This window comes from Dasypus novemcinctus, chromosome 22, assembly GCF_030445035.2.
Source record: "Dasypus novemcinctus isolate mDasNov1 chromosome 22, mDasNov1.1.hap2, whole genome shotgun sequence".
NCBI lineage: Eukaryota > Metazoa > Chordata > Mammalia > Cingulata > Dasypodidae > Dasypus > Dasypus novemcinctus.
The window spans coordinates 38,718,761-38,746,706 of record NC_080694.1 but is presented as its reverse complement, the minus strand read 5'-3'; the positions used below and the strand labels follow the sequence as shown (position 1 = coordinate 38,746,706).

Here is a 27,946-nt window from a genome sequence, read left to right as displayed (position 1 = left end):
GGCACGCTGGGGAGTTTTGCTTCCGGTAGCTTTCATGCTGGAGGTTCTCTTTCTGCAAAGAAGTTGGGGAGCTATTTATACACCGGAGCTACCGAGAGGGGCCATGTCTAGATTGCTAGCATTTCTGTTTTCCTGTACAAAGTTTGAGCAATTGCAGACGGAGAAATGGAAAATTCTCTGCCGTCAGAATACCAGTGCCGATACCAACAAATGATTTTTTCCAATGCAGACTGACTTAAAGGTGAAGCAGTTTGAGATACAGAAAGGTCCTGAAACCTGGAGGATGAAAGAAAGAATCAGCGGCTGAGGTGCATCTGTTTACAGTAGTTGGCTAAGGGCAGGGTTGCTGTGTCCTGCTGCATAGGTTGTACACTGCACAACTCCAACGGGTGTTATTCACAGAGACAACAACATGAAGGATGACCCCTGGAGTTTTGTCAAATGATACCTCTGGCTAAGGGCTTTTCCAACCCCATAGTGAGGGACGTGTGCAAAGATGACACTGGAACAAAACAGTGAGTATTATTTACAGTTTGTCTGTATATCTATACATGCTTACTTTAGCTGTTGATCATTCTGCATGTATAATTCACTCATGTGGACTCTGTCATTTAAAAATGGTTTCTCAGGAAATTAATTTTAGTAATAGGAAGTTGCTAAAAATGTGCAGGGAGACCCCACGTACCCTTCACAGAGTCTTCCCCAACAGTAAAATCCTACGTAACTAGAATACAGTAGTAAAACCAGAAAATTAACAGCAGTACGATCTAAGGAGCTTATGTAAGTATTGTCATTTTTACATGTACTCAGTGTGTGTGTGTGTGTGTGTGGCTCTGTGCAGTTTCCTCACATGCAGAGAGTGGTGTGTCCTCCACAGTGAGATGCAGAACTCTGCTACTCCTCCGGGATCTCTTCACGGGCTTCCACCTCCTTCTACCCCTAACCATAGAAACCCCAGATCTAGTTCCATCTCTATACTTTTTAAAATTTAATTTTATTTATTTATTCCCACCCCTTCCCCGCTGCTTGCTTGCTGTCTGCCTTCCGTCCATTCGTTGCGTGTTCTTCTGTGTCTGCTTATCTCCCTTTGTTGTGGGTGGCGCGGGCTGTCAGCTCTCTGCCGGTGTGGGCCAACTTGCCTTCACAAGGAGGCCCCAGGACACGAACCCAGGGCCTCCCAAATGGTAGACGGGAGCCCAATTGATTGAGCCATAGCCGCTTCCCTCCATCTCTATACTTTTGCTACTTCAAGGAAGCTACTTAAATGGAAAGTCAGTCTTTGTGTTTTATTTTTTGTTTTTCCAACCAAACACTCCTCCTCCCATTCCCTAGCCACCATGAATTGACTTTCTATCTCAAGAGAATTCGCTATTTCTAGTCCACCTTTATGAAGGACATCATACAACATTGGTCCTCGTGTGCCTTGCTTATTGCACAGAGAATAACACTTTCTTTTCTTTTTTTAAATTTTTTATTTCTCCCCCCACCCTGTTCCCCCCATTGGCTGCTCTCTGATTCCACTTGTCTTCTCATTAGCAGCTCCAGGAACCAATCCTGGGACCTTCCGGAGTGGAGAGAGGCGCTTACTCTCTTGTGCCACCTCAATTCCCTGTTCTGCTACGTCTTCTTATTTTCTCTCCTCTGTGTCTCTTGCTGTACTATCTTGCTGTGCCAGCTCTCCTTGTCGGCTGGCACTCCTGCGCGGGGAAGCTTTCCTGCACTGGGTAGCCCTCCCACACTGGGCGGCACTCCTGCACGGGGTGGCATTCCCATGTGGGCCAGCTCGCCCTCACCAGAAGGCCCTGGGCTGTGAGCCCTGGACCTCCTACATGGTAGATGGAAGCCCAATTGCTTGAGCCACATCCGTTTCCCAGAGAATAACATTTTCAAGGTTATTCTGTGTTGCAGCGTGCCTCAGAACTTCATTCTTTCATCTGGCCAAATAACATCGTATTGTGTCTACCACATTTTGTTTTACCCCGTCATTTGTTGATGGACACTTGGCTGTTTCCTCCTTTTGGCTATAAACGTTTGTGTAGAACTGAGTGTTTGAGGTGCTGTTTTTACTTTCTTTGGGAATATACCTAGAAGCGGAATTGTTGGGTCATATGGGAATTCAGTGTTCAGCATTCTGTGGACCTGCCATATCACATGCCCCGGTGGCTGCGGCATTCTCCATTTCCACCAACAGTGCACTAGCATTTCAATTTCTCCACATCCTCTCCGGCATTCAGCCCTTCTAAAACTAATTCTTTCCCTGCAAAGTTCCATACGAGCTAAAGATTTCCATGGAAATCTTACCATTTCCATGGTAATCCCAAGGAGAATCTGGTGGCTGGAGAGGGGCAGGGCAGGCAACAAGAGAAGTATTTGTTTTTCTTAAGCACTTACTACATCCAGGCACTTTTCTAAGGTTTCACGTGGACGTCCTGCAGAATGGAGCCCGTGAAAGGCAGCTTCCCTCTGGGCTTCTCCTCGCACCCCATCCAATCGGGGTCTGGCTACCGATAGAGCTAGACTCGAACCACAGGCACTCTGGCCACCGAGGGCTCCAGTTTGTTTGGCCCTCCCCTGGACGTCGGCCAAGCCCTGGCTGTGCAGGAAGCTGAATTCTACTTCTTCGCCGCCCCCAGAGCTCCAGCAGCTCAGCCCAAATGCCTCCTGGGAGCGAGAGGCTTGCGGCCTTGGCCGTGGGCGTCATTCCTGCAGCCACCGCGCCTGACTCCGGTTCTCGCCCCTGAAGACGTGGAGAGAAACACACACGCTGCGATGGGTGCTCTCTGCATTTTCGGGAATTGCAGATGAGTGCAGAGGAACCCGCTTTCCTAAATCCCCCGCTGGATATGCGATGAAGGAAATTCCCCTCTTGAGGTTACTGAGACTGAGTGGCTGGTGAGGCCAGGTCTCCGGTGACATAACGAAACAGGCCAATTATCTGGGAACTTTGAGCCAAATTGCCACAGACATACACTGGGGGGATGTAGACCCAGGGATGGATCATTCAGGCATTGGTGAGTCGTTCTATCTAGAGAGCTGTGAAAGTTAGGGGCGGTCCGATGAGCTAGGGGCGGTCTCACCCGAAGAAAAGGCATAAACTAAAGGATGCTTTATTTAGAACCTTGGCTGCACCTTGAGTTTGCAAAGTTTCTCTTCTTCCATTTGTCCAAGGACCTGACCTGATGCAGAGAAGATACAATCTGGGTGTTTCAATGGTGCCTGGTGTAGCAGTTTGATATGGTTATGAATTCCAAAAATAGATATTGGATTATGCTTGTGATCTGATCTGTACCTGGGCCTGATTGAGTTATGATTAGGGCATTGAGTCCCCGCCCCCTGGTGGGTAGGGACTCACAGATAAAAGGCATGGCAAAGGGCAGAGTTGAGGGTTTCTGATGTTAGAATTTTGATGTTGGAGTTTGATGCTGAAGACTTTAGCTGGAGTCCCGGCAAGTGAACTCACAGAGGAAAGAGAAGCCAGCCCCAGGAAGAGAGGAACCTTGAAGCCAGAGAAAAGCAAGCCCCAGGAACGTAGGAACCCAGGAAGCCTGAACCCTCGCAGACGTTGGCAGCCGTCTTGCTCCAAACAGACTTTGGTGAGGGAAGTAACTTATGCTTTATGGCCTGGTATCTGTAAGCTCCTACCCCAAATAAATACCCTTTATAAAAACCAACCAATTCCTGGTATTTTGCATCAGCACCCCTTTGGCTAATACACCTGGACATCATTTAATTTAATCACACTACAGTTATTCTTCAGGTGCAATCCTCTGGTATTATATTCTAGGAGTGGACTTGGCTTGAGTATTTACGACCAGTTTAAGAGTTGGACACCTGTCACTGTTTGATGAGCTTTGAGGCCAAGCACCTCATGTTGTAGAACATGTGTCCTTTATTTATTAAAGCAAAAAATATTGACTGGGTTGTGACTGATTGTGTGGGTTAGGAAAATCAGAGGCCCTCTCGGAATGACAGCCGCAAGTATTTGTCATTTAACCAGGCTTTCTAGGTTAGACCTTGAGACCCATAACGTCAGAAGTGAAAAAGAAAAGGTCATCCATAGACAGTGTGATCACAGTTCTTTGTTCCCCAGTAGACTGGGGGCATCTGAGCTCATGTAAGCTCATGTAAGGAGAGAAGCAAGGCATTGTTTCATTGTCACCGATGCCACTCAAAACTATGTGATTAGACTTAAATTCCCCCAAAATGGTAGGTACTTTGGTCGTAAACACTTTAGAAATTCACCGGAGACTTCCTAAATCTTCATTCTTCATTATTTGCCTTGGAAACTCCCTCTCTTTTTTGGGTCATTCTCCATTATGGTTAAAACTTAAAAGTTCTTCAAGTTTTTCAAGAATCTAAAAATGGATCTTTTAGGTAGATGCCTTTTATAGTGATTCCAATCCAAAGCAAACAAGATTAAAGCAAGGTCCCAAGTCCTTTGATTCTGAATAAAATATGGGAACATTTTGTTTTCAAATGAGGGCAACGTGATGCAATGGCAATGTGATTTTTTTTTAGCCTTTTCCTTAGACAGAAGTCCTTACATTTATTCCACCAGACTCACCAGCCGTCCTTTTCTTTTTGCATCAAGTATCCTTTTCCTGGGAGGCACATGATAGGCTCCTGCAATCCTGCAATCCAAAAAGCTCTGAAATCCAAAAGCATTTTGGTAAATTTGACACCCAAACTCCTTTGGCAGCAAAATCTGCCCCGAACTGACTTGAGGCCAGGCCATTGATAGTCTTTATTTATCTCACTTACATATGGTATAGGCACCAGATTATCTTCTAAAAATCTGCAACGTTCTGAATTCCACAACACATCTGGCCCCAGGGGTTTGGGATAAAAGGTGGCAGACCAGGAGCATAAGCTTTTCTTTTCTTGCTCCAAAGCATCATGTGACTTTTCTGAGCGGGGATGTGATGGAAGCAGGTGGCCCCACTTGCCAGATTTTCAGCCCCTGGTAACCAAGCCGAAGGCGGCGTGAGCCCAGGTCAAGCCTCGGTGACACTTCCCCCGCCTGGTCCCAGCACAGGCAGCCGGGCCTAGGGCCGAAGGGGCCCAGGGGTGACCCCCGTGTCCCCGACTCCTCACGGAGGGTGAGGGGTGGCGAGCGCTTGGCCCGTCCCTGCGGAGGCTGGCCCTGGAGGGTGTGAGCGCCTTACCGGGACTCCACCGAGTCACGGCTCATTCATTTTCTCATCCAGTCATTCATTCAATGAACCTTTCTTGTGCACCTTTTGTGATCTTGGTCTATTTTATTGAGATCCTCGTACGTAGTGAGAGAGAGAGAGAATCGGTGTTTCCCAAACAGCGTTTCTAGAATCCAAGAGATGTTAATGGGTGTTAGAGGAAAAAGAGCTCCCTGCTCAGGTAAGTCTGGGCCATGGGGAATTAAGCAGAGCTAAACTGCTTTCTCCACAGCGGAACTGTTTCGAGTCCTTCATCAAGAGAAATGCAGCTCAAATGTCCGAAGGCGGCATCTGTGTGGACCAAGGAATGCTGGTCCTACCCACGCCACTCCCAGCCCTGCGCAGCTCAGGAGGCTTTTGCCCCTGCCCTGCTGTTTTTGCTGTCTGAGTCCATTCGCTGTGTGATCTTCTGTATCTATCTCTTTTTGTCTTCTCTTCTCATCTTTTCTCTTCTAGGATTCACCGGGATTCGATCCTGCAGACCTCTGATGTGGAGAGAGGTTCCCCGTCACTTGCGCCACCTCAGTTCCCGGTCTCTGCTGTGCTTGACCTTGACTCTCCCCTTCGTCTCCCTTTGGTTGTGTCGTCATCTTGCTGCGTGACTCACTTGCACGGGCGCCACGCTTTCTCTTTTCCTTTTTCCCCAGGAGGCCCCAGGGATGGAACCAGGGTCCTCCCATATGGTAGGTGGAGGCCTGTCACTTGAGCCACATCCGCTTCCCTCAGGGGACTTCTGTATCCTCCCAGCCTATAGCCACTGTGCAAAATGTGCAAAGTGACGACGGGGAATGACTCAATGAAGCACCAGGGGAAATTTCCACGAAGCTCCCTCTCTGCATTTGCAGGGGCTGCCTGGTCTCTTGTTGCTCCTCCAGGTACTCAGAAAAAAATAGAAAAATACAAGTGGCCCCTTAGACTGGGGTAGTGCAGGAAAGGCACCCGCGGGCCCATCCAGCCGTGGGGAGTTACAGGCCCACGAGAGCAGCTTCCAACTGAATCTCCCTGAACTTCCCTCTTTTTTAAAGGATTTTATTTATTTATTGCCACCCCCTTGTTGTTTGCTCTCACTGTCTACTCTTTTGTGTCTGCTCATCCTCTTTTTAAGAGACACCTGAATCAAACCCGGGACCTCCCATGTGGGACGGAGGGGCCCAATCACTTGAGCCACATCCTCTCCCTGCCTATTGTGTCTTTTCATCATGTCTCCTCGTTGCCTCAGCTTCCCGTCTGGGTCATCTTCTTTAGGAGGCTCTGGGAACCGAACCCAGGACCTTCTCTGTGGAAGGCGGGTGCTCAACTGCTTGAGTCACATCTGCTCCCCTCTCTGAATTTCTCTTATTCCTTCAACTGCTCGCCTTCTGTAGTCTTGTGCTATGGATGGTAAAGAGTGTGATTGTCCCCTGATCTGGCAGCAATTTTTTTTATTACAAATTTTGCTTTACTTGGATATCTATAATGTATACCAATGAAACACATTACAAGTTCCCATCCTTACATAATAGCAATGAGGCATCTTCCCAACTTGTTCACTACAATACAACAACATTTTACACAATGTGACAATCAAAGTAAGAAGTAGCTTATTATGACAATCACAATATGTTTAATATAAAAATGGTTTACATGATTCTTCCGAATTTAAATAAAATCTCATTAATATTAAACAAAATTGAAAACTCAGGCCCCTTGTTGCATTAGCCACACTGCAAATGCTCCTACGTGACTAGCAGCTACCATATTGGATCAGGCAGCCTCTGCGGGGAAGGCCAGCAGCCCTCTTGGGCAGTTAGGCTAGCGCAAATTGACTAAAGAAAGTAGGAAATTTGTTCAGAAAACCCAAGCCTGGTAGCATTTTGACAGCCCAGATTTCTCAGGATCCGAGAATATATGGGGGCCAGGGTAGATCCATTTGCATGGCTGGTCTTGCAGAGGAGATAAGTTCTCTCCCACGAAAAACCAACCAACACGCTCTGTGCTCCAGGATGCTATTTTAAAGCACTGTTCTCTAAAGTTAGAGCGTTACCTTCACCTTCGGGAACTCAGTACCACTTTATGACTGTTTCACTGGACAATTTTGTGCTGGGGATAGCCTTGATGTAAAATGGAGGTGGACTGAAGTTTTTCTTGCTTGCTTTCTGAAATAATGATTTGAGTTCAATTTGTGACTTGAACTTGGGTTCTTTTCCGGTGTGTGGTTGTCGCCGTGGTTATAATTATTATTTCTGCCATCCACTTACTGTCTGATAGGAATGATGTCACTTTCTCATTTGACTTCATTTGTGTTTTGGTTTCCCCAGAGGAAAATAGGAACTTTTGAGCATTAAGGAAGAAACACCTGTTCAATAGGGAATACTCTTGGACTGGAACGCTGTAGGTTTTAGGAGATGGCTATATTTTTCTACGTGAGTGCTGCAGTGTGTGTTCAACAAAACAGACGACAATTTAAGACTGAGGCCCCGTGAGAGGCGGGCTTCATGCCTTCTTATCCACTGTATCCCTGGCACCCACGGCACGGCCTGGTCAGAGTGGCATTCAGTATTTGTTGGATGCGTAAATGATTGATTAGCATCCATTGGCAGGAAGGAGAGAAATAAGCGAGAGAGGGATGGAAGGAAGGAAGGAAGGAAGGAAGGAAGGAAGGAAGGAAGGAAGGAAGGGAGGGAGGGAGAGAGGGAGGGAAGGAAGGAAGAAAGGAGAGAGGGACAGAGGGAAGGAAGGAAGGAGAGAGGGAGGGAGGGAGAGAAGGAAGGGAGGAAGGAAAAAAGGAGGGAGGGAGGGAAGGAAGGGAGGCAGGAAGGAAGGAACAGGGAGGGAGGGAGGGAAGCCATCTTCTGAACTAGCAGGGAGCAGAACATCTCCAAGATATGTGCAAATTGTTTCCCTTCCCAATTCTTTCCAAACACATCTTTAAATATTTCAAATTTGCTTACATGTGTCTTTCCCCTCGTAGTGAGTGAGTGAATCATCTCGCTGATCAGGGCTTTCAAACTAATACGAGGGAGTGTGGTTCCTGACTTTTTTCACAGAACGCACATTTCCCCTTTTGCTCTTCATGCCACGGCAGAGCTTGTGTCCTGCGGTAGCAGGGTCAGTCCACGTTTGGCCCGAGTGCTAGCTGGCCAGAGCTCCAGGCTCCTGGTAGTTCAATGACTCGATCCCATCAAAACCACCTATGCAAACCCTCAGCGCAGCAGGTGCTTTTCTTCCCTGACTGTGGAGAGGTCGCTGCACCCTGGACCTTTCTCCTCTCCCCTCCCCATTCTCCTTCTCCCCACGGACTGGGGCCCACGGGGCCAGGGCCCTGAGCTGGGCTGGGAGCCAGGAGACCAGCTGGGAGTTCCAGTGCGGCCACTCGTCCATCATGTGGTCCTGGGCAAATCGCTCAGCTTTTCCAGCCTTAAATTACCCCCACGGGCTGCGCTAAGGATGAAAGGCGCTCCTTGTGGAATGCGTGGCTTTTTCCCTCCTAGAATGCTAGGCGAGGCTCAGAGCAGCCCAGCATGAGGTCTGGGCTGTGGCCACAAGCTCCCGGGGTTCCCAGTATTGGGCGAGCAGGCCCTCAGTTTGGAAAGAGTTTAGCTCCAAAAGCCTAAAGGTACACTTTCCACAACTCCTGCTCTTCCTTTTTTTCTTTTTTTTTAAAGGGCAATACCACCTAGGAGCCTTTTGATTGATGCATAAAAATAATAATTTTTCTATTGCTGTTGCCTGTAAAGTCTTGGTAATGGATGGTGGTGATGGTAGCACAATATCGTGAAGGTAATTAGCAGCACTGAATTATATATGTGAATGTGGTCAAAAGGGAAATTTTAGGCCATATGTGTGTTACTAGAATAAAAATTAAAAGACAAAAGACAGGACTGTACAACACAGTGAACCCTATTGTACATGATGGTCTAATGTACATCTAGTAATTGTAATACTACAGCATTAAAAATGTTCTTTCATAAATTATAACAAATGTTCCACACTAATGTAAGGTGATAATAATAGGGTAGTATATGGAAACTCTGTATTTTATTTATTTTCTGTGTGATAGCTCTGTAAATGTATACCATCTCTAAAAATTACTAATAAAAAATTAAAATAATTTTTTAACAATCCCAAACCCTTTAGATGGTGAGTCAAAGGTCTGGGTCCTGAACTTGACTCTGAACTGACTTATTATGATTATTTTTTAAGATTTATTTATTTTATTTATTTCTCCCCCACCCCGTCTGCTCTCTGTATCCATTCGCTGTGTATTCTTCTGTGTCTGCTTGCATTCTTGTCGGTGGTACCGGGAATCTGTGTTTCTTTTTGTTGTGCCATCTTGCTGCGTCAGCTCTCTGTGTGTGGGGCGCCACTCCTGGGTAGACTGTGCTTTTCATGCGGGGTGGCTCCCCTTGAGGGGTGCACTCCTTGCGTGTGGGGGTCCCCTACATGTGGGACACCCCTGCGAGGCACAGCACTCCTTGTGAGCGGCAGCACTGCGTGTGGGCCAGCTCACCACATGGGCCAGGAGGCCCCGGGTTTGAACCCTGGATCTCCCATATGGTAGGCGGATGCTCTATTAGTTGAACCAAATCTGCTTCCCTGAGTTGACTTATGTTAGCTTAAATGATCTGCGTTGCAGTTTCCCTGTCTGCCAAGTTCAAGAATTGGACCACCGTTTCATCTTCAACGAGTTCTTGCACTTTCTCTAAGCACTTTCTGTTTAAAATACATAATGCACGATAACTGTATGAAGTAGGTACAATTGCAATTCCCATTTTACAGAAGAAGAAACCGAGGTTCAGAGAGGGCCAGCAACTCGTTCACACTCACACAGGTAGGAAGCAGCAGGGCTGTATTTGGGCCCATCAGCCTGCAGTCAAAGCCCAGCCAGGTAAGGGCTCTGACTTCTCAGGTTCGTGGTGCTCTCAGTTTGCTGCCTTTAAGATGTTTGAAAAGAACAAAGCCCCTCCACCAGCGCTTTTCAGCCTTCTGGATGGACTTGACCGAGCAGGTGCCTGGGAATGGCGGTGGGCTGTTCCTCGCCTGGTCTAGCAGCCTGGTGGAGGCCAGTTTCCCATCGAAGGCCCTGTCAGTGGACCTATGGGGCAGGGCACAAGGGCAGCATTCTGTCTTCCGGACGCAGTGTTTACCTCTGACCGTAGGAATGGGCACACGTTAGAGAAAGACAGACAGACAAGACTCATGTGGATCTGCCGCTGCCCATCCCGCCCTCCCCGCAGATGTTCAGTGGGCACCTTTGTGGTTCCAGTGCTGCTGGCAAGACAAAGCGCTGACGTTTTTAAAAACAGCCCCCAGACATTTCCATGCACCCTGGACACGTGCCCTGTATAACTCCCTGTCAACCATATGTCCCCTGTCAATAACATCCCATACCAGTATTCCTCTGCTGCCATTGTTGAACCACTCTGTGATCCAGAACTTCCTGAAAAGTGAAGCCCAGTATAATGCCAGGTTCCCTTAACTGTAAATGGAATATAGCAATGAGTTTAAAGGTTAGATATAGAATACATATTGATTTGGAAAAATTCTACATTCTATCTTTTTCTTTTCTTTTTTCCTAATTATTAAGCTTCTCTTCACAAGAGCTATAGATCACAGTAATTCATATATACAATATACAGTACTCCCACATATCCAGTATAAAACCTTTTCCCTTCCACAGCAATAATCTTTTAACATATTCATACCATATTTACTGAAACTGATGTACAGATATTGAGACAATAGCTTTCAAACAAGGTAACATTTGTGTTTAAATTGTGGTTTATACTTTAAGCTATACAATTTTCTAAATTTTTAGTTATCCTATGTTTTACATTATGATTTACATTATTAGTCTGTCGGCCCCTATATGTTTTTGGTGTAATATTACATGTTTTATATCCATCCTTGTGTACTCTTGTGAAACACTTCTTTTACCCTCACACTTACGTTGGTTCCATCTATTCAATATCTATTTCCCCCTCCCCTTGGGGCCCACAGTGACAGTCAATCTTCATTGCTTGAAGGGCTATGTTCAGAGATACTTGCAACAGTGTTGAGGGCTTGACTTGCTCAACTGCCCTAATGCCCTGGGAGCCACCATTTCTCTTGAGAGATACAGTTCCCTCTATTTGATGGCATCAGTCCTCCCCAGGATGTGGGTCTACCTTCACTCTCATTATATGGGTCTCTACCCAATGGTATAACCCACTCTGGCAAAATGAGCATTCACATATTCCCTAAGAGTCTGTCCTACATCAGATTATCCCCTTTAAGTATCTTAAACAGGTAACTTTCCTAATTATATTTTGAAAAGGTTTTCTCAGCATTATACTCTCAACCAATACCTGATAATTTCTTATGTTTGTATGTTGCCCCACCCTCCCCCCAATTTCTTGGGCAATATTACCCATCCGCCCATCCCTAGTCCCCCTCAAGCCCACAAAGCCCCACCCAAAGGAAACAATTAAAAACAACAGCTGGGGGGGTGCTGGGTTCCTGGCCGGGGGGGCTCTGTCGTGGTCCTAGGGGAGCAGCGGCAGTCCCCCAGGTGAAACGGCAAGGACCAGGAAGGAATGAGGGTCCAACAGTGAGCCCCTGATACTAATGACTATGCTTGTGAGCCTATACACCTGAAATAAGAACAAGGCCTAGAGCAGCACTGTGCCTAAGAGTTCCCTCCTGACAGCCTCTGTGTTACTCAAATGTGGCCAGTCTCGAAGCCAAACTCAGCATGTAAATGCACTGCCTTCCCCCCAGTGTGGGACAAGACACCTGGGGATGATCCTCCCTGGCACCGAGGGATCACTACCAAGTACCAGCTGATGATGTAACTAGAAAATGACCTTGAATAAAAGGTTCAATGTGGACCAGCAGAATATCCCTGTCTACATATAATAACAGGAATTAAAAATGCTTTTTGATCTAAATTAAGGGGGAAATGGAAAGGACAAATGAGTTTATATGGCTATGAGTCTCTAAAAAAGAGTCTGGAGGTTGTCAGAAGGATTGCCCTTATGCACAACTGAGCAGAGTCTCAGAGACAGATAAAGCAGATACAACCCCAGGTATTGGTTCTTCTGAGGGCTAAAGAGACCCACAGGTTTTATGGTCATGGCAGATGGAGTTCACTGCCATGTCAGTTGGCCCTTCTTTGGAGTTGGTGTTTCTGCATGATGGAGCTGGACTCAGATGTGATCTCTTTTCACAAGCCTTCCCTGTTACTTTACTGGAATTGTAGTTGGTGCTGGGGTTTAAGATATATCTAGGGGATCTGAATCTCTGGACTGACAATATGATAGCCAGGCCTGAGCCTCAACAGACTTCAGCTCCTACACTCTGATTTATTGGACTTACTCCACTCAGCTAACATGGAGTTGAAGACTGTCAACCACCACACCATGGAGCCTAGAGTGCCTACAACTGAAAGCAGGAGGATTGCATCCAGTATCCATGTGGAATCTAAACCCCCTCTTGACATAGATGTGCAATGGACACAACCAAGCCAAGGTTCACAGGAAGGAGGAATACAGTAAGGATTAGAGTGGACTTACTGATATCCTATTCATGAAATATTGTGGTTAGTAATCGAGAAAAAGTGGCATTGGTGTGGAAAAAGTGGCCATGGTGGCTGTTGGGTGCGGGGAATGGGAGGAAGAGATGAGATGTGGAGGCATTTTCGGGACTTGGAGTTGTCCTGAGTGGTGCTGCAGAGACAATTACCAGACATTAGATCCTCCCAGGGCCCACTGGATGGAACGTGGGAGAGTGTGGGCTATGGTGTGGACCACAGGCCATGAGGTGCAGCGATGCCCAGAGATGTACTCACCAGATGCAATGGATGTGTCATGATGACGGGGGGAGAGTGTGGCTGTGGGGGGAGTGGTGGGGTGGGGTCGGTGGGGGTGAATGGGGACCTCATATTTTTTTAATGTAATATTTTCTTAAAATGAATTAAAAAATAAAATAAAATGTTATTTACGTAAAAAACAAACAAACAAAAAACAGCCCCCAGGAAACCTCCCAAAGCTGTGCTGTTGGGACGCGGGTAGCTGGACGCTTTGAGGCCGGAGGGCCCTGTTTTCCGAGGTGTGTGCTCTGAGGACAGCCCCGAGCGCCGGGCGCGCTTCTGGCTCAGGAGACACGGGGCACGGTGATGAGGGCGACCCTCGGGTGACAACCCCTGCGCCGTCGTCCTGTCCCCGTGCAGCCCCCGCCCCCTCCCCCGCGCTCCCCTCTTCCTTCCTCGCTGGGTCCCCAGGCTCACGGTGTCACGGTGACAAGGCAGCCCCCCCCACCCCAGGGTTTCCCTGGAGGTCGGGACCGCCCCCCCACCCCATCGGGGCCTGGGTTTCTCCAGTTACAACAGAAACCACCCGGAGAAAAGCCCAGAGGGGAAATGGGTCCCGAGGGGGCGTGCGCCCCCGGAGGAGCCGCAGACCCCGCCAGGCCCCCTGCGCGGCCCGGGCAGCGCCGTCCTCGCCGCCCCTCCAGCGCCCGGGGAGTTTTTCTGGGGGCTGCTTCGCTTTTTGTTCTCAGGCCAAGGGGCATACTTTCCGTAGCCCTCCCCGCCTGTCTGAGCGCAGGCCACCGTGCGGCGATGTCCATCCACCCCCAGTGAGGCAGCGGGAGGTGGGGAGCGGAGGAGGGCGCCAGGGGGACGCAGGGGCGCTCAGGGGCCCCCCGGGCAGGGGCGCTGCCGCCCGAGCCCCGCTCCGCGCCCGGAAGAGCCTGGCCCTGTGCCGGGCTGGGGTCCGGCGGGGTGACACCCCAATCTCCTTCCGCAGGGTCACTTCCTTCGCGTAATGGCCGGGCCCGGGTTCTAGAACTCCCGGCACCCAGGATAAGGGCAGCTTATTCTGACTTCGCATCGGCCTGCACGCGTCGGCCTCCCCCGGGGGCAGGACTGCTGGCTCCAGGCTTGGCTCCTGCTGTGGGCGCTCGGTGTCCCTGTGCGTGCAGTGGGTTGATGAGGATGATGATGAGCCGAGGATGAAGACCAGCGGCATCTAACAGTCAGCGGGTGCCCGCTGCGCACCAGGTCTGTGAGGGGCCTCCCGTTGGGTTTTTTCACTTAATCTTCACGACAACCCCACGGAGTCCATTTCTAACCTTATTTGACATGAGAGGAGAGTTTCCTTTCCTTCTTTTTGGTCTGCTATTTGGCTTTCAATCCCCATGTCTCCTTATGTCTTTCATTGATTGACTCATTCTCTCGTGCATTTAGCCATCTCATTTAACCAAGAAAATATAGAGCATCTGCTGGTACCGGGCACTGTAGCCAGGGACCAGCCAGGCGTCCTTGCTGCCCTCAGAGGCCCGCTGGCTAGTGAGGAAGACGGGCCAGTAGATCAGCAGGTCCAACAGAGTGTGGCCACAGCTTCCAAGCACACTGCACCCTCGCCAGCCTCCCCCACTTAAACAGGTGGGGAGCCCCATTATCCACAGTACCTCACATCCTAGGAAACTCTGGTCCAGCCTGAAGGTAGAACATAATTTAATAAAGGATTAACTGAGTTAAAATAAAAAATAATAATAATTAAAAGCTGGACCAGGGAAGCAGATTTGGCTCAACTGATAGAGCGTCCGCCTACCACATGGGAGAAGCTGGACCAGGGAAACAGATTTGGCTCAACTGATAGAGCGTCCGCCTACCACATGGGAGGGCCACAGTTCAAACCCAGGGGCTCCTGACCCGTGTGGTGAACTGGCCCATGCAGTGCTGATGCATGCAAGGAGTGCCGTGGCATGCAGGGGTGTCCCCTGTGCAGGGGAGCCCCACGCACGAGGAGTGTGCCCCAAAAGGAGAGCTGCACACACGGAGAGCTGACGCAGCAAGATGATGCAACAAAAAGAGTCGCAGATTCCTGGTGCTGCTGACAAGAATACAAGTGAACACAGAAGAACACACAGTGAATGGACACAGAGAGCAGACAACTGGGGGAGGGGAGAGAAATAAATTAAAAAATAAATCTTAAAAAAAAAAAAGGAGGGGCTGTGCCAGCTGGCTTCTATTTTAGAGACAAGATCTCCCAGGGGCTGGCTATTGCAATAGGTAGCAGGGGGGCTACCCACAGGGCAGGGGACAGTCAGGAATCTGTTGTACAAATTCAGTGGAGCGAAGACAGATGATGGCAGCTCAGGACGGCGGTGGTGGAACTGGTGCGCGGGATCTTCTTTGCGACGTTTTCTAGACTGCAGTTAGTTTTCATGCTTTTAGTCTTGGAAAGTTCTTCTACTTTTTCTTGGACAGTTAGAGGCTCCTTCCAAACAATATCAGAAACACATGGGTCATCTTGTCCTCCAAATAAGAAAGGGTATAAAATTCTCAGAGAACGGGTGCTCGACACTGAGCAGAGCTCGGACCACATAGCCACAAAGAGTTAGTTAAGGGTCCGTGACCCTCGGAATCCAGTCTATTTGAGATGCAACAATGTGGGTGAACCCTGAAGATATGCCAAATATGGGATGATCAAATGGCTATGAAATAACCAGAAGGAGTAAATTCACAGTGAGGCAGGCTGGTAGATAGGGAATCCATAGACATCTGGGACCTGGTGGGGAGCCCACGTGGCCACAAGATGGCTGCGAGAACCCCCATTCTGAACGAGATTTCCTGCAGAATCAAGGAGAAGCCCTGGGTATTCTCCAGGGGCCTTATCATTGGGGCCGCCCGGGGGGGGATTGAGGGGTGGGGTGACCAGTCAAAACAGCCAGCAGCTGGGGCTCCTCCCCAGCCATTAGCAAAGGAATAATTAAATGTTCAATAAACGAAGTGGCCACAGGAGCTGCTGAGGGCAGGGAGAGGGAAGAAGAGATGAGAAGTGGGGGCATTTTCGGGACTTGGAGTTGTCCTAAATGATATTACAGGGACAGATGCAGGACATTATATATCCTGCCATAACCTACTGAATGTACTGGGGAAGAGTGTAAACTACAATGTAAACTATAATCCATGTGGTGCAGCAGGGCTCCAAAATGTATTCACCAAATGCAATGAATGTGCCGCGATGATGAAAGAGGTTGTTGATGTGGGAGGAGTGGGGTGAGGGGGGTGGGGGGTATATGGGGACCTCATATTTTTTAAATGTAACATTTAGGAAAAAATTAAGGGGAAAAAAAAAAAACCCAAGGTGGAAGCTAAATCTGGCCCTTTTTCCTTGACCTGTTCTAGCCATGATTTCCCCTTGTCTTTGCCTTTTTCTCCCCCACCCCACCTGGATCAGCATGCACGTAAACCTGGACATTTGTAATCTGTAATGGGAATTGTAGTCTGTAAATCAGCCCTCTTCATCCCTTTTCAGCCCCTTCCTCTTTGCCTGGGGCCCCTGATCTGTTATTTTCTCCCATTTCTCTTCTCTTCCTTCCTTAATAAATTACTGGCCTAACTAACTTGACTTGCTCTTAAAATTCATATTTTTGTAGCTTAGGCAAGAACCTAGAGTAAACCCAGCAACAATAGAGTCAGAAACTAGAATCTGGGCCACCAGGGCCCAGGGTGGCGTGTAGAGTTTCTATCTGGGGTCGTCATAAAGCTTTGGCAATGGGCGGCGGTGACGGTAGCACGACACTGGGACCTCGTTAACGGCCCTGAATTGCATATGTGAACATGGTTGAAAGGGGGACATGTTAGGTCATATGTGTCGCTAGAATAAAAATTAAAAGAAAAACAATAGGAACGAGAACGCTGTTATAAGCCATGGACTCTAGTTAATAGTGCGATGACAAAAAATGTTCTTTCATGCCTTGTAATCCACGTACTCTGCCAATACAAGGTGTTAATAGCAGGGAGGCGGGTGGAAACTCGGTATTTTTGTGCACGATTTTATTTTTACTGATAGCTTCCAGCTTCTGGAATAATAATAACAACACCAGTCATCATAATAAAAACCTGAAGGGGAAAATTCTATTCTAAAAAATGAAGCTGGAAGCCAGGCTTGAGCCCAGCCTCCGAGTTAAATGAAGCCGACAGAGCATTTGCTAAATGACCGTCTGTCCCCAGCAAGATCTCCTACCTCTGAGGGTGGGATGAAAAGACAAGACAGTGGGGTGTGATTCCTGCCCTCAGGACAAGGCAGCTGGAGTAGGAGACCGGCGCTGAGAGGGTGAATTACGCAGCGCAGGGAGAGGGGTTCCCTTAGTGGCTGGCAATAAAGTGAACGTTTACAGCGAGGAGGAGCCCGGCGGCCAGAGGGGTCCACTGGGAAGGCTCTGCAGGGTTTCGAAGGCAGGGCGGCCGGGAGAAAGCCCAGGGCATCGACGAGCCCTGCCGGCGAGTCCTGGGAAGGCTGGGGCGGCCTCCACTCGCTCCTGGAGCAGGCCAAGCTTTTGCAACGTCTGCAAGCCCAGAGGAGCCCCGGGTCTCTTTCCTGAAGCGAGGAGCTCAGCTTCCAGGCATGAGTCCCTGCCCCCCTCGCCCTGTGTTAACTCTCCCAGGCAGAGGGTTTGGCCAGAAGTGCCTCAACGCTCGGGCGTGTTTGCCCAGAGAAAGGGGCGGCGCGGGGCCGGCCTCCCTTCCGTGGGGGCCACTCTCCCCGTCCCCGTGGGAGCCACGTCTGTCTTATGAGGCCACTCTAAAGGGAGGCGGCCGGGTCAGTTCCCCGGGAAATGTGCTGCCTCTGGGCAAGCCGCTGGGTTCCAGGAGGCATGGATGTCTTTCCCCCTATTTTGTTCACCCCAGCCCTGCACCAGTTCCCTCTGTCCCCAGCAGAATGGCCCAGGAGCTCCTGGAATTCCGCAGAGGGGACTTCTTCATCAGCTTGCAGGGATTTCCTGCAAGGGCCACTTGTCTCTTTCTAAGCAAAAAAAAAAACACCCCACTATAAATCCCTTGCATGTTAAATTGTTTCATTTTGCTTTTTAAAGCCAGTTTGGTTGGAGGGAGGATGCCCAACCTCACCGTAGATTAGAGCTGTGGAAAAGCTGGAATGGATGGGAGAGACCTGGAAACAACTCCTTAACGTGCAGGTCCTGGAGCACAGAAACAAAGGATCTCGGCTTGAAAGCGGTTCAGGACCCTCGCGGGTAAGTTTCCACTAACACAGACACGCCCTTCCTGAAAATCTCAGGGTTGTAGGAATTTGAGAAGAGCTCCGCTGTTGTAATAAAATTGGCTTCATTTGGTCCCCTTTCAAAACAAATTTAAAGGCACCAGAACCTCTGCTACTGACCTGTCTCTTTAAGTCTTGCATTAGTCAGGTTGGGTTGAGTTAAGCTCCTATAAACAAACAGCCCCTTTGCACATCCCTTTCTCGCTGTGTCCCTTGGGGTTTGGCTGGGGTTTTTTTTTTTTTCCTGCATGTCATCTTCCCTCCAGGGCTCAGGCTGCCCAAGCTGGCACTTCCCCCAGTGCTACTGGTTTCCAGGCCAGAGGAGAAAGATGCTACTTTTTCAAACTTCTTCCCAGATCCCTATTCCTTCCACTCACACTGCTTGGGCCTGGGCAGGACATAGGACCTTTTCTAACTTCAAGGGGATTGGGAAAGAGCAATCCCTCCCTGTGACCAGAAGGAAAACTGGAAATTTGGAGAGCAGCATTCATGACTTCCAGACTGTGCCATCTCTGTAGGGGAGGAGATGAAACTCTGGTGCAGGCTAAGAGACTGGAAGCTGGAAAGCCAGGGCTCTCCACTCAAGAGCTCATGCCCTTAGGCAAATCCTAACCTTCCAAGAGATATGGTTCCCTTATCCTTTAAACAGGGGGTTGGTGGGAGGGGCCAGGAGAACACAAAGGAGTGATTCTATCTGTGGACGCCCACAGGCGAGGAATGGCCGAATGAATCGAAAGAAGGCAGTGCCACTGAAAGTAAAATAGAAACTAAGGGCGATAAGTGTTATCTTAATGATGGACTAGCCCTCGGTCCAGTGATTTGTAACCCAGAGGTGATTCTCCCTGTGCAGCTGTGTTTATTAGGCTTAAGGTTGCTAGCAACAGAAAATCCAAAGTAGCCAGAGCTTCCCTATGATAGACCTGCATTTCTCTCTCAGATGAAAAGCCCAGAGCCTTGCTTCTCTGCCATCCTCCAGATGTCTTCCTGTTTCAGCCCGAGCTAGAGGCACACGCTCACGTACTAATACTTTATTGGGGGCTACAACCCCAGAAAGCCAGAAGGAGGGAGAAAAGGGAAGTAAGGTGGAGAAAGACAAAGGGGATGTGTTACCAGGCCAGTCACAGTTTTTAAGAAATGCAACCAATGGTTTATTCTCAAGCCCTGGCACAGTGAATGTGAGAAGAGGAAAGGTGAAGACTTTATCTGCCCGGCTCTGTCTCCCAGTGGTGAAAGTTTGCTTCATGGAGCATCATAACCCCACACTTGCAGGTGGTACTCTCTGCAAGCGAAAGCTCGATGGCAGGAAAGCAGCAGAACCCTCTGCAGCGTGAACCTACCCGTGAATGAGCGTGAGCCAGTGGCGCTCACCCAACGGGCCTGGCCTGGAACATCTGGTGAAGAATGCGTGGTGAGCAGATCCCCTGGTGTCTTGCGCCACAGAAGCAACAGGGAAGCTGTGGGGCAGAAGGTGGGAAGCTTGAAGCAATGTGCTCCCGGCTGTGCATGCAGGGAAGGTAAGGAACCAGCCCAGTCAAGCAGGTAAAATGTCACAGTACCATAACCCCTGCCACAAGATGGCATGGAACACTGTAAGTCTCCCTTCAACAAAAATTGAGATCCCTCTGTGGCTTACAAGAATGTGGTTGATTTCAGGCAATTCTTTCAGAGAACAGTTAGTGGCATGGGGCAGAAAATCATGGTTGAGCAAATTCTGGGAGGTACAGGAACTGACTCTGACACACACATTCCATAGACCAAAATGGCTGCTTGAGTGCCAGCCATCACGTCCACCTACTACTAACAAGGAAATGGAAAGGAAAGCTAAAGTGCATCTTCCTCATTTATGATCACTTCCCAAAAGTTGCACATGATGTACTTGCTGTGCTTCCCATGAGCCAGAGCACAGTCAAAGAACCGCACTTAAATGTTAAGTGTAGTTTTTATTCTGGGTGCTCAGCTAACAATTGGGAGGAAGGTAGCTCAGGAGACCGGGGCCAACTAGCAGTTTGTGCCATGGCAGCCAGGGTTGGGAACCCCAGACCTGGCACAACAGTGTCCAGTGTGTGTCCATATGACACATAAACACAAGTGGGAATGGAGAGAGAAGAAGGAAGGACAGCGGGAAGTGGTGAATGGTGGTGTCTGCGGGAAGACAGATTTAGAGGAAGAAGAATGGAGGAGGGGGGAAGTGAGAAAGGTGGGGGGTGTGAATGGGAAAGAGAGAGGGGCAAGCGAAGCCCCCTGCCTAGACGGGGCTCGTTTTGTTCTGTGGGAACCACCGATTCTGCAATGGGCAACAGGTGATGAGGTGCATGGTGGAGGGGCTTGGCCGGCACCCTCTATCCCGCTTCCGCCAAGGCTGCTCTGACCCCATATTACCCTCGACGTGCACCTCCTCATCCCCCCACTCCTCATAGCCCCTGGCCAGGGCGGATGCCCCCACGTGTCTATCGTCTGTTCCCCCGCTCCCCCCCACACACTTAGAATTAAGAAGTCAGATGTTTCCTTCAGGTTGCATGGCCTGGCATCCACCTGGCATCCCCCCGGCGCCGACCTCAAGATCTCCTGGGGCCCCCCTCAGCTCTGAAATGACCTCTCTGATCTAAGAAGCTTCTGGGAAAGAAAAAAAATAGGGTGCAGCCAGCGTGATAGGAAGGCCCCGAACCAAGCAGCCCGGCTTTTCCCGGGCGGGTCGGGTTGCCTGCCCGTGCCGGGACTTAATGGCCGCCTTGGCTCCGGATCGGTGGCCCTGGCCTCACCGCCTGCGACAGTCCTGAACGTAGGGTGAAGAGAAACTCCCCACCGATTGAGAATCCCGAACCGAAACTGGCTGATGCTTCCCCAAAACCGCGTGAACGGGAACCCTCAGGCGTCCTTCTCTACTGAGCCACATCCTCCCTCTTCCTGAGTCTTCCTTCTGCCCGGAAGGAGCCCGGCTGCTCGCGTTTCCACCCTGCAAACTGCTCTGGCTCTAGCCTTCCCGCTGGTGGCCAGAAGCCTCCACTCACTCATTCCCCGGACAGAGAGGCAAGCATCTGCCCCTCGGAAAGAATTCTGCCGCTGCAGGCGTTTCCTCCCCGAGGGGCTTTGTTTGCCTGAGAGCAGGAAGGGGCTCCCCTATTTAAATCGCTCATTTCTTTAATGCTATGGATATTTTTAAGCATCATAAGATGCCCATGTGAAGAGGGAATGCAACGTGCTTTTCAATGGCTGTTAAGACCCAAAGACAAAAGGAAAATTTGCAAGCAGACAGAATGTTTACAGATGGTTAGGACAAATGACATCCTTTAACAAGCTGTAAATGAATTAGGGGATAATTTTTTAACTTTGTTTTTTTTTTTTACTCCTCCTTTACCGCTTCCTTCACCCATGGCTTTAGATGCGGGATTGTGCATTAGTGCCTCCGGGGATCTCTCTGGAGGGCAGTGTGGAGAATACAAAGAGGAGTTTGGAGTCCTGGGTTCAAATCCCAGCTCCCCCAGAGGCTGAGGAACCTTAGCCGAATGGCAACTGTTCTGAGCCTTTAAAATGAGGATATTATTGGGAATCGGATGTGACTCAAGCAATTAGACTCCTGTCTACCCTATGGGAGGTCCAGGGTTCACCTCCCAGGGCCCCATGGTGAGGGCAAGCTGGCCTGCGTGGCGAGCTGGCCCAAGCAGTGAGCGGAGTGCAGGGCTGCCCCACGCAGGAGTGCTGGCCCGCGCGGAGAGCGGGTGCAGCCAGATGACGCATCAAAGAGAGACACAGAAGAGACAATAAGAGACACAGCAGACCAGGGAGCTGAGGTGGTGTAAGAGACTGAGCACCTCTCTCCCGCTCCGGAAGGTCTCAGGATCGGTACCCAGTGGTGCTTAAAGAGAAGCAGACACTGAAGAAAACTCAGCAGAAAATAAGGGGGGTAGAAATAAACCTTTTTTAAAAATGGGGATATCATTATATGCGTGATTGGATTGTAGTGTGGCTGAAACCGATCCATGCTTGAACAGCCTCTGAGCAAAGGTGCCCCGCAGCTCCGGGCCGGTGCCACCCACTCCCCTCACCCCCAGGCCCCAGAGGGCTGGGCTGCTTGCCCCAGCCTTCAGTGGGAGGACCTGCACCTGGAGAGCTGCCGCCATCAAATATTTAGCACCAGCAATTGGGAACACAATGCTTCCTCTGCAGGGGGTCTCCTTGCAGGCTGAGAAACGGAGCCCCGCGTCCTACCTGGCAGGCAGGGGGCCTGCCCCTGCAGGGCACGGGCCTGGGGCTGCCGGCGGCTGCGCTGGGCTGGAAGAGCCGCGTCCCTGCGCCTCCTTCCCGCCGCCTCGCCCCGTTGCTCCTCAGATCCCCCAGCTTATGGGGGGCTCCGGGGAACCCCTCAAGTGATGTGCTGGGAGGGAACCCACCGCCTCCCTCAGTTAACCTCAGGGTCCGCGGCGTCATTTTCCCGCCTCCATTGGCTCCTTTTTGAACTGATGCCGGAATCAAAATTCCCCGCATGCTAATTTCCACCCCCTCCTTTACATTCCCGCCCCCCCCCCCATTTTTTCCCTTAAATTTTTTTTACGGTAGGTACCGGAAATTGAACCCCCGACTTGTACAAGGGAAGCAGGGGTTCAAACCACTGAGCTACACCTGCTCCTCTTAAACTTTTTATTGACGAATAATATTCCCCACCTTTTTTTTTTTTTCCTACAAAGAACAAATTGGTGGTGGTAAATGAAGGTTGTGGTTAATGGTAAAATACAAGAGTGTTCCTCTATTACAAGGTGTTAAGAATATGGTGATACATGGGAAAATACAATTAATGTAACTCGTAGACTACAGTTAACAGGAATATTGTAGCAAAGGCAAAGAAGGTACTGCATTAATGCTAAAGGTAAAGAAAAGAACACGAGATTTAGTTTTATGAGCTGTGATTACGATCAAGTATTGTTCTTTCATTTTCTTCGTTAAAAAGGAGACCTTGTCATGTCATGTAACCTATCTGTGCTCATTTCTTCATCTTTCTGAACATTGCAGAAACAACTGAGTTTATTTTTAGAATTAAATAAGATAAATGTGCCTGGACAGGAATTTTTAAAAAGTAATGCTTCCCTAATTTGTTAACCTACCCTTTGTCTAGTTTATTTTTTTGAAGTCGAAATAAAGTTTACTCATTTTGAAGAGTAAAAAAAGAACAGGTCTATTTCTGGTTTCCAGTGACCCACTCACAAAGAGCTTGGAAGCCCTCCTGTCATCACAAGAAAAACGCCGAGCAAGCTGAAATTCAACCACTCTTCTTGGATCCACCAGAGAACTGGGGCCAGAGGGTAAACAGCCATCCCCAAAACTGGAGAGGCAGGTGAACAGAGAGCACAGCTCACAGCGAGCGGAAGCTGCTCCTGGGGCCTGGGGGGCCCCCTGAAAGGCAGATTAATTGCCCAGCGTGGACCAGCTTGAGAGATCAACTCTGGGGTGGGGAGGCAGGGGGGCCTTCTCTTTGGCGAGTTTCGCCGCCACGAGCCCCACCACGTTCTCAGGGTGAAGAGAGGCCAGGGGGGCAGGTGACGACGGTGCTGTGTCACCAGCGTGCCGGGCGACCCCGAAACACTCGGGGAGCCCTCCTTTTTCAAGGAGGGGGCGTGCTGGGCGCAGCCAGGCACCGCGGTGCGAGGCCTGCGGTGGGTGGGCGCACCCAGGGGCGGGGAAGGAGAGGCGCGCGCGAGGAGCCCAAGCCGCGTTCCTTCCCGCACGTGCGCGGGGCGGGCGCTGCGGGTGGGTGAGCGCAGGGTTCTCCGCCTTGGGCGGGGAGAGAACTGGCGAGCTAGCCACGCACGCCTGGCCCGGGCGTGCCTTGGAGACGCCTGTCCTCTTGGGCTGGAGGCTCTAGAGTCTCGAGGGGAAGAGAGAGGCCCCCGAGGCAGGGCGCCCGGGAGGGCCTTGAAACGCAGGGGGCGGCTTTGCGGCGCGTCTGGGCCGCGTGAAATGCGGATGCCCCTGCCCGCACCTGCCCCCTGAAGCTCCCCCCTCTCACCAGCACCCTCATCCTTTCCTCCCGTGCACCGTGGGCTACCAGAGGACCCGCCTCCTTTGGGCGTTTTCAGATGGGTAAACTGAGGCAGGGCCCCCCCCCCAGGCCCGGAGAGGTGGGGGAGCTGGGGTGTAGTAGCAGTTAGTCGCTCCCAGTCCTTTTAAAAGCCGGGGTGCTCTGATTAGTGGAGCAGGGCCCCCTTCTCCGTGCACGGCTCTTGGCCCTTTTCCTCCCCGCCCCCTCCCCGCCTTTGCTCTCGGGCCGGCTTCGCCCCAAACTGCAGCCACACACAAGCGCCTTTGTCAAGTTCAGCTGCTTTTCTTCTCCCCCCTCTCCCGCCCCCCCTTGCAGGTGCTGGAAGGAGGCTTGGAGCCGGGCTGCCCTGCACAGCGAGATTACACCCATCCAACCGCTTCTCTCCCTTTTGCCAGCCCTGGACAATCAGGAAAACGCCCCCACGTACCTAAGCCCAGCTCAGCTGTCTAAGCCGGGAAGGGGACTGGGCGGCGACAGGCGCTGGCTTTTCTGGAGGTCTGGGGTGGGAGGGGGTGACAGGCGGCTGCAGACCCCAGATACTCCCAGCCAAGGAGGAGGGCCAGGGAGGCTGGGCGGGGTGGGGGGGGGGGGGTGGGGGGTGGTTGGGGAAGGGAAGTGCGGCCTCCTTTAAAGAATGGCTTTTGTCCTTTTTACTTGTTGGCTCTTGAGAGGTGATGGTACCATCGCATTTGAGACGCTCAATTCTGCCTTTTAAGCTGAAAACTAAACAGACGGAAGCCACTGCCTAGTGAACTCTCAGCTAATCACCCAGGGGTGCCGTCCCTGCGCCCCCTGCCACCAGCTGACCATGTGACCTTGGGCAAGTCCCTCCTCTCTCCGGGGCCTCAGTTTCCTTTCCTGTAAAATGGCGCAGGTGGAGGCTATTTCCCCCAGGCTCCTCCAGCTTTTAACATTAGGATACCTAGAGTCCCAGGAAACAGCCTGCAAGCAGATAAGAGGGCCACAACGCGAGATGCCGGGAAAAAAGTCAAACTGTTCTGTTTTTTTTTAAAGAACACAAGTACTTTCTTATGAAAGGTGACTTGGGAAATGCAGGGGTTGGTCCCAAAGGGGAGAAATATTTTCTCAAGACATAAAAGGGGGGTGGGATGGTGTGGCTCAAGTTCAGTATTTGTGTTTCAGAGAGAACGAAAAATGGGGGCTCAGCTGTGAGGGCTGGAGGGATTTAGTCACACTTCCCTGTGGACATGGAGAGGAGAGTCTCTGCACCTCAGCATGCCCTTTCAGAAGGTGTGTGTGTGTGAGTGTTTAAGAGAAAAAGAGAGAGACGCAATGTGTGTGAACAGGGAGAGGGGAAACCAAGGTGGTGGGAGAGGAGGAAGATACAGTCCCCGACCTGAAGGCTCACCGTGGGGTGGGGTGGGAGATGCCTGCTGACCTCAGCACTTCACCTGTAACGCGCTCAGAGCAGGATCAGGGCACACACAAGGGAGGCCGGGGGAGGACTGCCGAGGCAGGGGCACTCCACCTGCCTGGAAGGACCTGCCTGCCGCAGAGGAGGTGGCATTTGGCATTGGAACTGGGTGAAGAGCTATGGGGGGAAGCAGATTTGGCTCAAGGGATAGGGCGTCCGCCTACCACATGGGAGGTCCAGGGTTCAAACCCAGGGCCTCCTGACCCGTGTGATAAGCTGGCCCACGCACAGTGCTGATGCATGCAAGGAGTGCCCTGCCACGCAGGGGTATCCCTGTGTAGGGGAGCCCCACGTGCAGAGTGTGCCCCGTAAAGAGAGCTGCCCCTCGTGTAAAAAGCGCAGCCTGCCCTGGAGTGGTGCCGCACACACGCAGAGCTGATGCAGCAAGATGATGCAGCAGAAAGAGTTGCAGATTCCCGGTGCCGCTGACAAGAATGCAAGCGGACACAGAAGAACACACAGTGAATGGACACAGAGAGCAGACAGTGGGGTGGAGGGGGTGGAGAGGGGAGAGAAATAAATAAAAAATAAAAAATAAAACAAGAGCTGTGGGGAAGGGCATTCTGGGCAGGGGGAAAGCGTCTGCTGCTGGCAGCTCTTTCCTCTCCCTGAGGCCTGGGGCTTGGGGGCAAAGCCTCCCTTGTGCCCCTTGCCCCACGGAAGAGGCAGCTGCGCGGATGTGCTCGGGGAGGAACAGCAGAGCCTGAAGACATTGACGGGAGGGGTTTCACCTCGCTTAGCAAAGTCTTTTCCTGTATATGGGAACTCCGCAATTTCTGCGTGACTTCTCGGTAAACCCACAACTTTTCTAATTAAGAAAATACATAAATTTTTAAAAGTCTTTTCTTTTAGCCGCAGTTGGTTCTCACAAAGTGCTCCTGCCACATGAAAGCCAAGAAGCCAGTTTTGGAAGAGCTTTACGCAGCTGAAAAGGAATTTCCGAGGAAGGATGTCATTAGGAGGCTCTTCCCATTTCTTCTCTTTCAAGTTGGGATGGGAAGGGGAGAGGCAGGAGGAGAGGACATTTCCGCCTGTTTGTGGAGCATTTTGACCTGCTCGAGTGGATTAAGCTTTCTCCACAACGGGAAACATTGTAGCACCTGCTCATTCTTCCTCGATTCCGTCAACCTCAGCTCCCCCGCTTTGCCAGGGGCAGCAGGGTGCTCTGAGGGGTGGGGCGAGAGAGGCTGAGGATTCCAAGGACCAGGAAAGTCAGTCCTCGTCCTTTCAAAGCTGCCAACCAATGCTTACTCAGTGAAGGAGGCCGTCGCGAGACGCGGTGGGGATCACAGAGGAGGCAGCTGAGTCTTGGGGCATCAAGGTAGCTTTCTTGGTACGTGGGTTTGAAGGACACATCAGTTTACCCACAGAGGCAGTCAAGAAGAGCATCGAGGAGCGCCAGGAGCGATTCCAGGAGTCAACGAGCCGTGGAAATCCTGAGTCCTGACCCCCGCTTCCCCTCGATGGCCATGGGACCTCCCTGTGTGTGGGCACAGCAGCTTTTTTTTTTTTTAAGGTTTATTTATTTTTCTCTCTCCCCTTGCCCCACCCTGTTGTCTGCTCTCTGTGTCCATTCGCTGTGTGTCCTTCTGTGTCCACTTGTATTCTTGTTGGCAGCACCGGGAATGTGTCTCTTTTTGTTGTGTCATCTTGCCGCATCATCTGTGTGTGTGTGCCATGCCACTCCTTTTTCGAGTGGGGCGGCTTTCTTTGCAGGGCTCACTCCTTGCACGTGGGGCTCCCGTACGCGGGGGGCACCCCTGTGTGGCACGGCACTCCTTGCGCGCATCAGCACTGCGCATGGGCCAGCTCCACACGGGTCAGGAGGCCCGGGGTTTGAACCGCGGACCTCCCGTGTGTAGGCGGACGCTCTGTCAGTTGAGCCAAATCCGCCTCCCCCCAGCAGCTATTAATGCAATTGTTTATGAAATGCCGTGTAGCTGTTAAGGTGAGAAGGAGCTCTACGAGGGAAATGTGTTATCATCTTACCAAACACTGCATTGACCACTGAGGACTGTGCTTCATACATTTTGGTTTCCCTGCTGCTTCATCACAGTTCCTGGCGCGCCTTAGAAACCTCATCAGTGTTTATTGTTGGCAAAGCAAAGCCTGTAGTGGTGTGGCTAAGGAATGGCAAATATCTCCAGTCAGAAAAGGAACAAAAGCTGTTACCTTGCCTCCACTAAAAATGGAATACACTCAGTCTATATTGTTTTTTGTGAGAAAAAAAGTTTTAATAAAAAAAGATGTGTTAAATACA

The 27,946-nt window shown here is 50.6% G+C and overlaps 1 long non-coding RNA gene across 3 annotated transcripts; it reads left to right on the top strand.

Moving 5' to 3' along the window:
• The first annotated feature begins 5 nt into the window (after positions 1 to 5).
• LOC101423366 (uncharacterized) lies at positions 6 to 27,946 on the top strand. 3 transcript variants are annotated; one of them, XR_011647035.1, is made up of 6 exons: positions 6 to 515; positions 18,036 to 18,194; positions 19,490 to 19,734; positions 23,405 to 23,514; positions 24,567 to 25,502; positions 26,539 to 27,946. It is a non-coding gene; the product is annotated as an uncharacterized lncRNA (long non-coding RNA). The 3 variants fall into 3 exon arrangements; XR_009182737.1 differs by having other exon boundaries at positions 19,380 to 19,734; XR_001118139.3 differs by lacking the exons at positions 23,405 to 23,514; positions 24,567 to 25,502; positions 26,539 to 27,946 and adding an exon at positions 20,732 to 23,379 and having other exon boundaries at positions 19,380 to 19,734.